This window comes from Bos indicus, chromosome 8, assembly GCF_029378745.1.
Source record: "Bos indicus isolate NIAB-ARS_2022 breed Sahiwal x Tharparkar chromosome 8, NIAB-ARS_B.indTharparkar_mat_pri_1.0, whole genome shotgun sequence".
NCBI classification, from domain to species: Eukaryota; Metazoa; Chordata; class Mammalia; order Artiodactyla; family Bovidae; genus Bos; species Bos indicus.
The window spans coordinates 36078660-36092130 of NC_091767.1; the positions used below are offsets into that span (position 1 = coordinate 36078660).

Here is a 13471-nt window from a genome sequence, read left to right on the forward strand (position 1 = left end):
TTTACCTATTGATACGTACATGCTTTGGGAGGACCTACACACAGAGTAAGATTGATGTTTGGACAGTAATTTTGCAGTGTTGTGGTGGTCTCTGCCATACATCAATCACAACATGAATCAGCGTGAATACATATATGTATGTGTGTATACATATCTCCTTCCTCTGGGGCCTCCCTCTTTTAATAAGCGTACCACTCTGTGTGTGTGCTCAATTTCTCAGTCGCATCTGATATTCCCTGGGAATCAGGGACCCCAGGGACTAGGGCTTTGTGAAACCTACTCTTGAGTAGCTCAGTGCTGTGCGCCTCAAAGAAGAGAGTCAGTACAGCTACCCCACGAAGAGACAGTGCCTCTACCCCAGTCACTTCGGCCACCATCACCAGTGAGCCTGGAAAAGCTGCAGTTGGGTTCCCTGCACTTTTTGATGTTTCTTGTGAAATAAACTTACCCTATACATATCTCATATATATATTTTCATGTAAGTTGTGAATAGTTAGCTAGGTTTTAAAAACCTTATCCTTGTGGCTGCTACTGAAGATGAGGACAGTAAGTAATCAACATAATAAATACATTTGATGATATATTGCTGGTGATGTAGGCTATAAAATAGAGAAGCTAAGGAAATTGAGGCAGAGAGCAAGAATGATTTGCCCCAGCTGAATATGAAAGTGAGGACTGCAGCACGTCCAGAACTCTGGTCCCTTGACTGTGTCTGTACTTTCTTTGGACTATATCGTCTCTCCTGGACCCAGGAGCCATTCTTCTTTCTCCACATGGATTCCTTCATCATGTTTCAGGACCACTACTTTCTTTGAGAACTGAAGGCCATATCTGATCTCAGTTACTGAAAATCATGGCTTAAATTCTCAGTGCTTTGGGCTGATCGCTTGCTATTCCTGTCTTCTGTGTGTTTCCAAGAGAATTTGAGCTCAACTGTAATTTGCGTGTAAGTTTAATTTGTGCTGTTTTTAATGACAAATTCCTCCTATTTTCTTCAGAATGATTGGGGGTAAGTAAGGTAAAGTACATACTGATAAACAGGTTTTTATAAAAAGTATCTTAAGTTTTCTCAGAAGAATTTAAAAATTTTTCATTGCTCTAATCAAGTATGTGATTTTATGACTATACCACAATTTATTTATTCATGCCACTGTTGAGCAATAGGCTATTTATAGCTTATATCACTTTTTAGAGTAACAATTATGTTAGTGTTGAGCATATAAGTTATGAATGAAAATGAATGAAACTGCTGGATGATAGGGTTGGTGTATATTTAGCTTTATTAAGTGCTACAAAACACTTTTTCACTTTTTACTAGCTTGCACACCATCAACAGTTTATGAGTGTTCATTTGCTCCACTACCTTACCAACATGTATTATTCAATTTTTAACTTTAAATATTATGGTGAGTGTATTGTGGTTTCTCATCATGATATAAATTTGTGTTACTGCCATGACTAACACTGTTGAGCATCTTTTTGTATGTTCAGTGGCCATTTGACAATTTTCTTTGTCAATTGCCTGTTGGATGGAGGCTTTTGCCTCCACCTTCTCCCCACAAAAGATAGATAACACAATGAGAAGTGAATAGATAGTATCAGACCTGAGGTGGATGTGTTTTGCAAATACCTTCTTCCATTCTGTGGAATGACCTTTTCTAATAATGCCTGTGGATGAACACACATCTTTAATTTTATTTAATTCCAACTCATTAATTTTTATTGTTATGACTTTGCCTTGTTTCAGGAATTTTTGCCTATTCCAAGGCTGCAAAAACATTTTCTGTGTTATTTTCCATAAGAATCACTGTTTATTTTTCACATTTAGGTTTCTAATCTATATGGAGTTGATTTTGTGTATAATGTGAGGTAGGGGTCAGAATATATTATTATTCATATAGATATCCCTTGACTCAGTTCTATGAACTGAAACGATTATTCTTTTCCACTGCATAACAAGGACACAGTTGTTTATAAATCAGGTGTCTGAATGCCCGTGGATGTGTTTCTAGAGTTATTATTCTGCTTCACTTGTCCCTTTTTCCCTGAGCCAATACTTCATGGTCTTAATTTCTGTGGCTTTCTAATAAATCTTTTAATAAGTAACTAGTATGATTATCTTAAACAGGTAATCTCTTCACATTTATTCCTCTAAAAAAAAAGAACAATTTTGATATTTTTGATATTGATCAAGTATTCAGCAGCCTTGATAAATTCACTTATTAATTTTAGTATTCATCGTCTCCTCATTTTTCACACGTTCTAGTAATTTGTAACGTCAGCTACTTCCTATCCAAAGACAGACACATCCAGTGTGCTGTCAGAAAGTGGTCCAAGGAACAAACACTGACTGTTCAGAATGCTGACTTCTTTTAGATGGTTAACCTAACTGGAATTGCGGGCTTTATCCCTGGGCAGAAACTGTGTAAGGAAACTAGCATCTGTGGGGATAAAATGATACTAAACACTACTTGTCAGTACAGTGGCGAGATCAGTTGAGATCTCAGACACATAAGTCACTTCAGTTATATCACCGAGAAGGAACATCACGCTGTGTGGTTTTAGCCAATGGTTAAAGGCATTTTAAAACAGTTTGCTCCCTCCGATCTGTGTGGCAGGATATTTATGATTCAAAGAAGGAACAGAGAGGAGAGGCATGCATAGTTCCAACTTACTAATTGTCCTAAATCACAGAACAATATACTACTTAAAAATTCTGAAATCTCATGACAGTGATTTTATTAGTGATTACTCTCAGAAGAGGACCAAAATAAATCAGTTGCAGCTAAAAGAAGCCAATTTGCCTGCCTGTATATAAAGTGTGGTAAAATACTGAAGAAAATACATTAAAGAAAATCTTTGACAGTGGGTGAGAAAAATTTATAATCCTTTGGGTCATAAGCTTTTCCTGTATACAAACCATCCTGCAAATTAGTAGCTTAATTCAATATCTATATATTTGTTTCATAGTGCTGTAGGTTGTCAGTTTGAACTGGGTTCAATTAGTTGGTTCTGCTGCTGTGGGCCATACCAGGCTCATCCTTACTGGGCTTGCTCATGAGTCTGATCTGTTGCCATGTCCTATGGAGGATGACTTGTCTAACAGCTCAGATGGGTGTCTTATCTCTATTCCCTATCCTCTGGCAGGCTAGCTTAGGTTGACGGTGAAAGGAGACTCAAGATCACCAAGTGGATGAGAGCATGCAAAGCTGCTTCTTTAAGGTTCTACGGCTCCTTTAGACTCAGGGTCAGAATGTACACAATGCTGTTTCTTCCATGTTCTGCTGGTCAAATCAAGGGATGAGGCTGACAAGTGAGGGATAGGTTCCCCACTTGATATGGTTTTAGGAAGGTGGCATTTTGGGGTCACCTTCTACACCATCCATACAACAGACTACAGTGCTCTATGATGTGTTTTAAAGATAGATGTGAAATACTGGTAGTTTTCAACTTATCTTACATGCTAGCAAAGTAATGTTCAAAATTCTCCAAGCCAGGCTTCAACCGTATGTGAAATTTGAACTTGCAGATGTTCATGCTGGATTTAGAAAAGGCAAAGGAACCAGAGATCAAATTGCCAACATCCGTTGGATCATCGAAAAAGCAAGAGAGTTCCAGAAAAACATCTACTTCTGCTTTACTAACTACGCCAAAGCCTTTGTCTGTGTGAATCACAACAAACTGTAGAAAATTCTGAAAGAGACGGGAATACCAGACCACCTGACCTGCCTCTTGAGAAACCTGTATGCAGGTCAGGAAGCAACAGTTAGAACTGAACATGGAACAACAGACTGGTGCCAAATCGGGAAAGGAGTATGTCAAGGTTGTATATTGTCACCCTGCTTGTTTAACTTATATGCAGAGTACAGCATGAGAAATGCCAGGCTAGATGAAGCAAAACCTGCAGTCAAGATTGCCAGGAGGAGTATCAAGAACCTCAGCTATGCAGATGACACCACCCGTAATGGCAGAAAGTGAAGAACTAAAGAGCCTCTTGATGAAAGTGAAAGAGGAGTGTGAAAAAGTTGGCTTAAAACTCAACATTTAGAAAACTAAGATCAGGCCATCTGGTCCCATCACTTCATGGCAAATAGATGGGGAAACAATGAAAACAGTGACAGACTTTATTTTTTGGGGCTCCAAAATCATTTCAGATGGCGACTGCAGCCATGAAATGAAAAGACGCTTACTGCTTGGAAGAAAAGTTATGACCAACCACAGCATATTAAAAAACAGAGACATTATTTTGCCAGCAAAGGTCCATCTAGTCAAGGCTATGGTTTTTCCAGTGGTCATGTATGGATGTGAGAGTTGGACTATAAAGAAAGCTGAGTGCCGAAGAATTGATGCTTTTGAACTGTGGTGTTGGAGAAGACTCTTGAGAGTCCCGTGGACTGCAAGGAGATCCAACAAGTCCATCCTAAAAGAGATCATTGGGTGTTCATTGGAAGTCCTTCACTGGAAGGACTGATGTTGAAGCTGAAACTCCAGTACTTTGGCCACCTGATGCGAAGAGCTGACTCATTGGAAAAGACCCTGATGCTGGGAAAGATTGAGGGCAGGAGGAGAAGGGGACGACAGGATGAGATGGTTGGATGGCATCACCGACTCAATGGACATGGGTTTGGGTGGACTCTGGGAGTTGATGATGGACAGGGAAGCCTGGCGTGTGGCAGTTCATGGGATCACGAAGAATCGGACACGACTGAGAGACTGAACTGAACTGAGTCAAAGCTATGGTTTTTCCAGTGGTCATGTACGCCAAAAAATTGATGCATTTGAACTGTGGTGTTGGACAGTACTCTTGAGAGTCCCTTGGACTGAAAGAAGATCCAACCAGTCCATCTAAAGGAGATCAGTCCTGAATATTCATTGTAAGGACTGATGCTGAAGCTGAAACTCCATATTTTGGCCACCTGATGTGAAGAATTGACTCATTTGAAAAGACCCTGATGCTGGGAAAGATTGAAGGTGGGAGGATAAGGGGATGACAGAGGATGAGATTGTTGGATGGCAGCACTGACTTGATGGACATGAGTTTGAGTAAGCTCTGGGAGTTGGTGATGGACAGGGAAGCTTGGTGTCCTGCAGTCCATGGGGTTGCAAAGAATCGGACATGACTGAGCGACTGATCTGAACTGAAAATGAGATGAAAATATGCAGACACAGAAGTTCTATAATTTTTTTCCTAGGCCACACCAATCACTGGAGTTTCACTGCCCTAGATAATTTGCAGTGTTGATATTTTTCACATGTATTTCATGTGACAGTAGATGAAACAGAAAGCTTTTACTGATAGGCAATTTGCTTTTCGTCCACAAGTCCTCTTCTAGAATCAAACACTTGCTGTAAACACCACATATTAAAGTCACCATGTGACAGGTGATGTCAACATGATGTAATACACAGAGGAGAAAAGAGATTATTGTTGTTTGAGATTTTCATACAATGTCCTCAATGTCTAGGTTGGTCATAACTTTTCTTCCAAGCAGCAAGTGTCTTTTCATTTCATTGCTGCAGTCACCATCTGCAGTGACTTTGGAGCCTCCCAAAATAAAGTCTGTCACTGTTTCCATTGTTTCCCCATCTATTTGCCATGAAATGATGTGACTGGATGCCGTGGTCTTAGTTTTCTGAATGTTGAGTTCTAAGCCAACTTTTTCACACTCCTCTTTCACTTTCATCAAGAGGCTCTTCAGTGCTGCTTCACTTTCTGCCATAAGGGTGGTGTCCTCTGCATATCTGAGGTTATTGGTATTTCTCCCGGCAATCTTGATTCCAGCTTGTGCTTCATCCAGCTCGGTGTCTTGCATGATGTACTCTGCATATAAGTTAAATAAACAGGGTGATAGTATACAGCCTTGATGTACTCCTTTCCCAGTTTGCTACCAATCTGTTGTTCCATGTGCAGTTCTAACTGTTACTTTTTACCTGCATACAGATTTCTCTGGAGGCATGTCAGGTCATCTGGTATTCCCATCTCTTTCAGAAATTTCCACAGTTTGTTGTGATTCACACAGTCAAAGGCTTTAGCAAAAGTAGATGTTTTTCTGGAACTCTCTTGCTTTTTCGATGATCCAACAGATGTTGGCAATTTGATCTCTGATTGCTCTGCCTTTTCTAAATCCAGCTTGAACATCTAGAAGTTCACGGTTCATGTATGGTTGAAGCCTGGCTTGGAGAATTTTGAGCATTACTTTGCTAGTGCGTGAGATTAGTGGCACAGTTTGGTAGTTTGAACACTCTTTGGCATTACCTTTCTTTGGGATTGGAATGAAAACTGTCTCATTTTACAAGTTATTAATTGTGGTTTTTTTAGCAATATTTATACTTCATCAGTATAATGGGAACATATATGAATATATATTTTTATGTAGTTTTGAACGTGTGCTCTATGTATGTACGGCCTGTGTACACCATGTTTTTGTACAGTGTGTATTCACCCATCTAAATGTTTAAGTGATGAAGATTTATGCTATGAAGAGTGTTGACTCTAGTAACAATATCTGTGGAGGAAATGATCAAAATTTCTAAAAGCGTAGCTTTCAAAAATGGTTTTATAATGTAATATGATAAAGCATCATATTTAAATCTATGCTTAAAAAATATTGTGTGTGTGTAAGTCGCTCAGTCATGTCTGGCTCTGTGCGACCCCATGGACTGTAGCTCACCAGGCTCGTTTGTCCATGGGATTCTCCAGGCAAGAATACTGGAGTGGCTTGCCATTTCCTTCTCTTTTAAAAAATATTAAAGGAAACGTAATAAAAGCAAGGGCCCATGTATTCAGTTTGTGATGGAAGTGCTATTGAGCATACTGCAAATGTGAAGAAATTCCTAAATTGTTGACATTTTAATTTGGGACTCGATCCTTCACAAAATAAAAATTAGGGATCCCCCCCCACACACTACACCGCTCTCACACACCTGCTCACATTCCCAACTTGTGCTTGCTCTACTATGGTAGTGCCTGGGTACTCCTTTACTTAAAAATGTAGATGTCTGTGTTTTTGAAAGGTTCTAGGATGATGCCTAGATCCAGCTGAGAAATTTAGTTGATGCTCTTATTTTGCATTTCCTTTTGTTTTAGTCCAATGGGTCATTCGAATAAGATTCAGTCAGTATCTAGGAAGTATGGTATTTAGAAAGTTACTACATCTCTGTTGCAAGTAGTCTTTTAAAGACTTTAAACTCCTTTTTTAGATAATCTGTATTTTACTGTGTAGTTTGAGTATTTTATAGACGTGTTATAAAAATGACAGTATTTTGCAACATCTTTTTCCAGAAATCTCAAATATAGTTTATGAAAGAGTAGCTGTGGGAAAAAAAAAATATTTTTTCCTTCCTAGACTGACACATTTTGGTATGGGAAATGCATAGTGCTTTTATTGCTGCAGGAAATTTTCGTACTTTGTTATCAAATCACTTTATAATGCCACTGCTTTTGAAAAATAACCATTGTGTGTCTTCATTTCTTCTTTCAATATGGCCGTTTTGCCCTGAGCAACTTTATAATAAAGTACGCTCTGGCTGGCATCTTTCCACCTGGATAACTGCCCCGTATATCTCTGTGAATTCACCATCTAATGCATTACTACCTACTCCAAATTAGTCAACATGTAATCCTGCTAAAATTTAAATGAAAGAGAAAAAAAACTCCGTAAGAAAAAGAACTTGATGACAATACACAAAATAAATATGTCTCAAGGTGTTATAAATGTGTGTTTGATGTTATTAATTCTATTATTGTTAATATCATGTGAAAGTTTTTTAAAAATCTAATCTATTTTTGGTTAATCATTTCTACTTCTAAGAACACCTGTAAACTCATTGACTCTAAGATACTCAAGTACCTAACGTGTGTGTGTATGTATGTATGTGTGTGTGTGTGTGTGTGTGTGAAAGTCACTCAGTTGTGTCCAACTCTTTGAGATCTCATGGACTGTAGCTTGCCAGGCTCCTCTGTTCATGGGGATTCTCTAGGGAGGAATCCTGTAGTGGGTTGTCATGCCCTCATCCAGGGATCAAACCCAGGTCTCCTGCATTGCAGACAGATTCTTTACTGACTGAGCCACCAGGGAAGCCCCAAGTACATACCAACATCCGCTGGATCATAGAAAAAGCAAGAGAGTTCCAGAAAAACATCTATTTCTGCTTTATTGACTATGCCAAAGCTTTTGACTATGTGGATCACAATAAACTGTGGAAAATTCTTCAAGAGATGGGAATACCAGAGCACCTGATCTGCCTCTTGAGAAATTTGTATGCAGGTCAGGAAGCAACAGTTAGAACTGGACATGGAACAACAGACTGGTTCCAAATAGGAAAAGGAGTTCGTCAAGGCTGTATATTGTCACCCTGTTTATTTAACTTCTATGCAGAGTACATCATGAGAAACGCTGGACTGGAAGAAACACAAGCTGGAATCAAGATTGCCGGGAGAAATATCAATAACCTCAGATATGCAGATGACACCACCCTTCTGGCAGAAAGTCAAGAGGAACTCAAAAGCCTCTTGATGAAGGTGAAAGTGGAGAGTGAAAAAGTTGGCTTAAAGCTCAACATTCAGAAAACGAAGATCATGGCATCTGGTCCCACCACTTCATGGGAAATAGATGGGGAAACAGTGGAAACAGTGTCAGACTTTATTTTTTTGGGCTCCACAATCACTGCAGATGGTGACTGCAGCCATGAAATTAAAAGATGCTTACTCCTTGAAAGGAAAGTTATGACCAACCTAGATAGCATATTCAAAAGCAGAGACATTACTTTGCCAACAAAGGTCCATCTAGTCAAGGCTATGGTTTTTCCTGTGGTCATGTATGGATGTGAGAGTTGGACTGTGAAGAAGGCTGAGCACCCAAGAATTGATGCTTTTGAACTGTGGTGTTGGAGAAGACTCCTGAGAGTCCCTTGGACTGCAAGGAGATCCAACCAGTGCATTCTGAAGGAGATCAGCCCTGGGATTTCTTGGGAAGGAATGATGCTAAAGCTGAAACTCCAGTACTTTGGCCACCTCATGCGAAGAGTTGACTCATTGGAAAAGACTCTGATGCTGGGAGGCATTGCGGGCAGGAGGAGAAGGGGATGACAGAGGATGAGATGGCTGGATGGCATCACTGACTTGATGGATGTGAGTCTCAGTGAACTCCGGGAGTTGGTGGTAGACAGGGAGGCCTGGCGTGCTGCGATTCATGGGGTCGCAAAGAGTCAGACACGACTGAGCAACTGATCTGATCTGATCTGAAGTTAAAGACTGTTTTTTGAAAGGATTTTTGACTCATGGGATAAATTTTCTTTTGTGCATTATTTATTCATTTAAGATGATGACGACTCTAAAATATTTTATTCAGTGAGCTCCTCTCATCATTCCTTCCTGTACCCAACTTTTAAGGTTCTCTTCCTCCTTCATTGGGGCCAATCTTAGATTGTTTCTCTGCCAGTTGAAGAGGAGTACTTTTCTTTGTGTTGCTCATTTTATAATTAATCATGACCTCATCTAAACTGGGCTTCCCTTGTGGCTCAGCTGGTAAAGAATCTGCCTGCAGTGCCGGAGACCTGGGTTTGATCCCTGAGTTGGGAAGGTCGTATGGTTAAGAAAATGTCAACCCACTCCAGTGTTCTGGCCTGGATAATTCCATGGAATATGTAGTTCATGGGATTGCAAAGAGTTGGACACAACTGATCAACTTTCACTTCACTTCACTTCGTCTAAGCTAGCATTATAGTAAGTCAGAGATGAAACAAGCAGAATGCTGTACAGGAAAGAAGATTAGTTTGGATCCTAAACCCTCTCTGAGACTAACCAGATGTGTGTCCAGAGGTCATGAATTTCATTATGTCCTTTCACTTTTTTGTCTGCTACAGGAGGAGGTTGCCCAAGATAATGTACAAAGTTTTTGATTTTTGTTAATCTTTGGTTTCATTATGGAGAAAAGTAGATGTGAAGAAGGCACTAGCAATAAAGAAGAGTACAACATAACAGAAAATAAATGTGCTGGGTGGGAGAGGAGGAGAGTGTATAATGTATGTGTATGATTGATATTGGTCCTCTTTACCCTTTCTTTAGGTTATGTTTCTATTTGGTTAATCATCATTTATTTGGTTTCTTCACACAGAGCTTAACTCCTCTCCTATATGTGGTATTCATAGATTTCCACAGAGACATGGGATATGTCTGGGCTTGCTAGTGGCTCAGATGGTAAAGAATCCACCTGCAAGGTGGGAGACATGGGTTCGATCCCTGGGTTGGGAAAATCCCCTGGAGAAAGGAATGGCTACCCACTCCAGTGTTCTTGCCTAGAAAACCCCATGGACAGAGGAGCCTGGCAGGCTACAGTCCATGGGGTTGCAAAGAGTCAGACACAACTGAGCAACTAAGATGCACATGTGCGTGCACACACACACACATGCACACACACACACACAGTAAGTCATAAGGACAGAGCAAGGAAATGAAGAGAAGATGCTTTAATTTCATATTCCGCAGCCATTCATGATGGCCTCTCACAATTCTACTATATGTCTTTGTTGCTGGCAGTGACGTGAAAGAACATTCCTTGGAACTGGATGTTTCTATCCTGGGAATGTTCCCTCAGAGAAGAGCTAAGCTCCCATCATGAAAAATGGGAACCACAGCTAGTCATTGACAGACATCAGTGCAGTCCCTGCCCCATTTAACAGATCCATCCTTTTCATTGGTGACAATATTTATGTCATCTAAGCCTGTGAATTGACCTTCCCATAAGGCAAGCCAACCGCAGTTATAACTTAGGACAGAAAGGGAAATTTAGGAGCCATCCATAGTGTTTTGACTTCTGTGCCCAGAAATTTAAATTGGCTCTGAATTTATGCACTCAAGCTATACTAGATACACCTAAAATTAGTGGATGTAGAAAGTAGTATACTAGATTTAGGAAGTAATATTCTAGACACAGGCCTTGAAGATTCTCATTTTTAATGTAAATTTTTTCTTCAACATTAATGAACTCTTCTAGGACGTTGTTTCCCATCTTTGGCACTACTGACATTTTGGTCCAGATAATTCTTTGGTGTGGAAAGCGGTCTTGTGGGCTGTAGGGTATTCACCATCATCCCTGGGCCCTTCCCCTTAAATGCTATTATCACTCTCCTTGTGTTGTGACAACAAAATATGTCTCCAGACTTTGCTTGTTGTCCCCGGAGAAGGGGAAAAATCATCTTTAGTTGAGAGTGATTGGTCCAGGACTGTGATCATTCCGAAGATGAAATGATTGATGTAAACACCTGTGAGTGGGGAAATTAGTTTGAGCTCTAGTAATGAAGTGTTTAAAAGCTATTAAATACTGTTATTAAAAGACTCTTTGTCTTAAAAATAATCCTAAGTAAAAAAGTAATCATCGCTAAAGTATTAGCACTCAGTCGTGTCCAGCTCTCTGCGGCCCCATGGACTTGCAGCTTGCCAGGCTTCTCTGTCCATGGTATTCTCCAGGAAAGGATACTGGAGTGGATTGCCAATCCCTTCTCCAGGGAATGTTCCCAACCCAGGGACCAAACACGAGTCTCCCACATTGCAGGCAGATTCTTTACCATCTGAGCCACCAGGGAATCCCAATGATTGCTAAAGGGAGTGGTAAATTCTCCACAAAATTCATTTTAATATTTAATTTTCATAGTAAGTAAAACAGTTGTCATGTACTGCTGGATTTTTACTATGTATTGATGTAAATAAAACAAATGGACATAATAGCTAAAACTTTATTACTTGTAATGTATTTTAAAAGCAAGATATATTTTAAACAGAAATTACTTTGATGCATTAAAAAAGATACTCTCTTGTTTTTTAATATAATAAAAAGAGTTAGCAATGATGGTTTCACATCCATTTAGCGATACCCAAAGATTAAAGTGTTTCCCTGATGGCTCAGAGGTAAAGAATCTGTCAATGCAGGGAGATGTGGGTTCGATTCCTGGGTTAGGGAGATCCCCTGGAGAAGGAAATGGCAACCTACTCCAGCATTCTTGCTGGCAGATCCCGTGGACAGAGGATCCTGGCAGCCTGCAGTCCATGGGGTTGCAAAGAGTCAAACACAACTTAGCCACTAGACAACAACAGTGTCAACGAAAGATTGAAGTAATTAATATAATCTGTGTTCTGTTTTTGGGGTAAGAAGTGACTTGGTTACATATCTGTCTGTACCTAAGATTGATCTATTTCTCAGTTTTAAAGCATATTTTAGGAAGAATGGAACAAATAACAGACTCCAGCAGCATATTGAATAGACTTGTGTTTTAACTTTCCCATTGCAAGTTTTCACTAGTGTTGTATAAAACTGGATAGAAGTTATCTCATGCAAGAATCATTTAAAGACATGAGATGCTTTTCCTAAAGCTATCCTACTTTTCAAATCAGAATTATATTTCTATTTGTAAGGGAAAAAAATAGATAGGGAGATGAGGTTTCTTGTTTTCCCCCTCTCTATCTGTTCATTTCTTGTGGCATACTTCATTTTTATTTCCTGAAGGAGAAAGAAACTATCAAAGTTAATAATGTCATTTTGCCATTTTTGAGAGGAACTAATATTTATGTGTGCCTCAAATGTAAAGTTATTTGAAATCTTATAGAGATTCTACCAGGAGTAATTTGAAAAGTGAAATTACAGGCACTCAGACCATTGGCTTTTCTGTGTATCAAAACTAAAGATATGAAAAGTCATTAATGTATCCATATTGATAGGCTTTGTTTTACTCTTCAGGTCTTATGATCCAGTTGATTTCACCAGAGTCATCATGTACTTACAGTTACCAGCTGTCTTCAGACTAAGTCATAGTCTAAGCCAAAAATGAGATGATGGAGTTATTACTATGTATTTATACATAATATCTCGTAAACCTTCTTGAGGTTTTTCTTTTTTTCCCCAGTTCATTGTCGTGAATACATGTTTGGGGCAAAATAGAATTATGACATGGTGTGCTGTGATGTGAAAGAGTATAATTTGAGTTGAGTTTATTTTATAAAAATAGTTCTTTATATTTAGATTCAGAGGTATATTGGGTGTGTTTAATGACATTGTTCTATTGCCCTTTTAAAATCTCAGCGCTGTTTTCTATAGTTGAAATGAGGCTTTTGGTGCTGCATGTATTTAAGAATACATTTTCCATATCCCTCATTAATTAAGTGAATGTGGCCATTTCATAAGCATTATACATATGACTTTATATGAACGTGTAGAAGTATCCTTGCCTTCCCCATCTATGAAATGTGGTGTGTCTTTGCTGTCCAGAGTTCCCATTTCTGTTACATCCCAAACAGGGATCTTCTAGTAGTGGGGAATGCAGCACTTAAAGCTGTGACATGAAATAGCTGTTTTATTTTGCTTTTAACTACAGTGTTTCTATTTGGACCTTTTTTCAGTTATACACCTGACCATTTTTTGGTATTCCACATTATATGAATTAGTTTGAAACACTGTAACAATTGTTTTGGCAGAGTGAG

The 13471-nt window shown here is 39.2% G+C and overlaps 1 protein-coding gene across 24 annotated transcripts in view; it reads left to right on the forward strand.

Moving 5' to 3' along the window:
- PTPRD (protein tyrosine phosphatase receptor type D) overlaps positions 1 to 13471 on the forward strand; it is a 2527413-nt gene that overhangs the window by 2050813 nt on the left and 463129 nt on the right. The window lies entirely within an intron of this gene.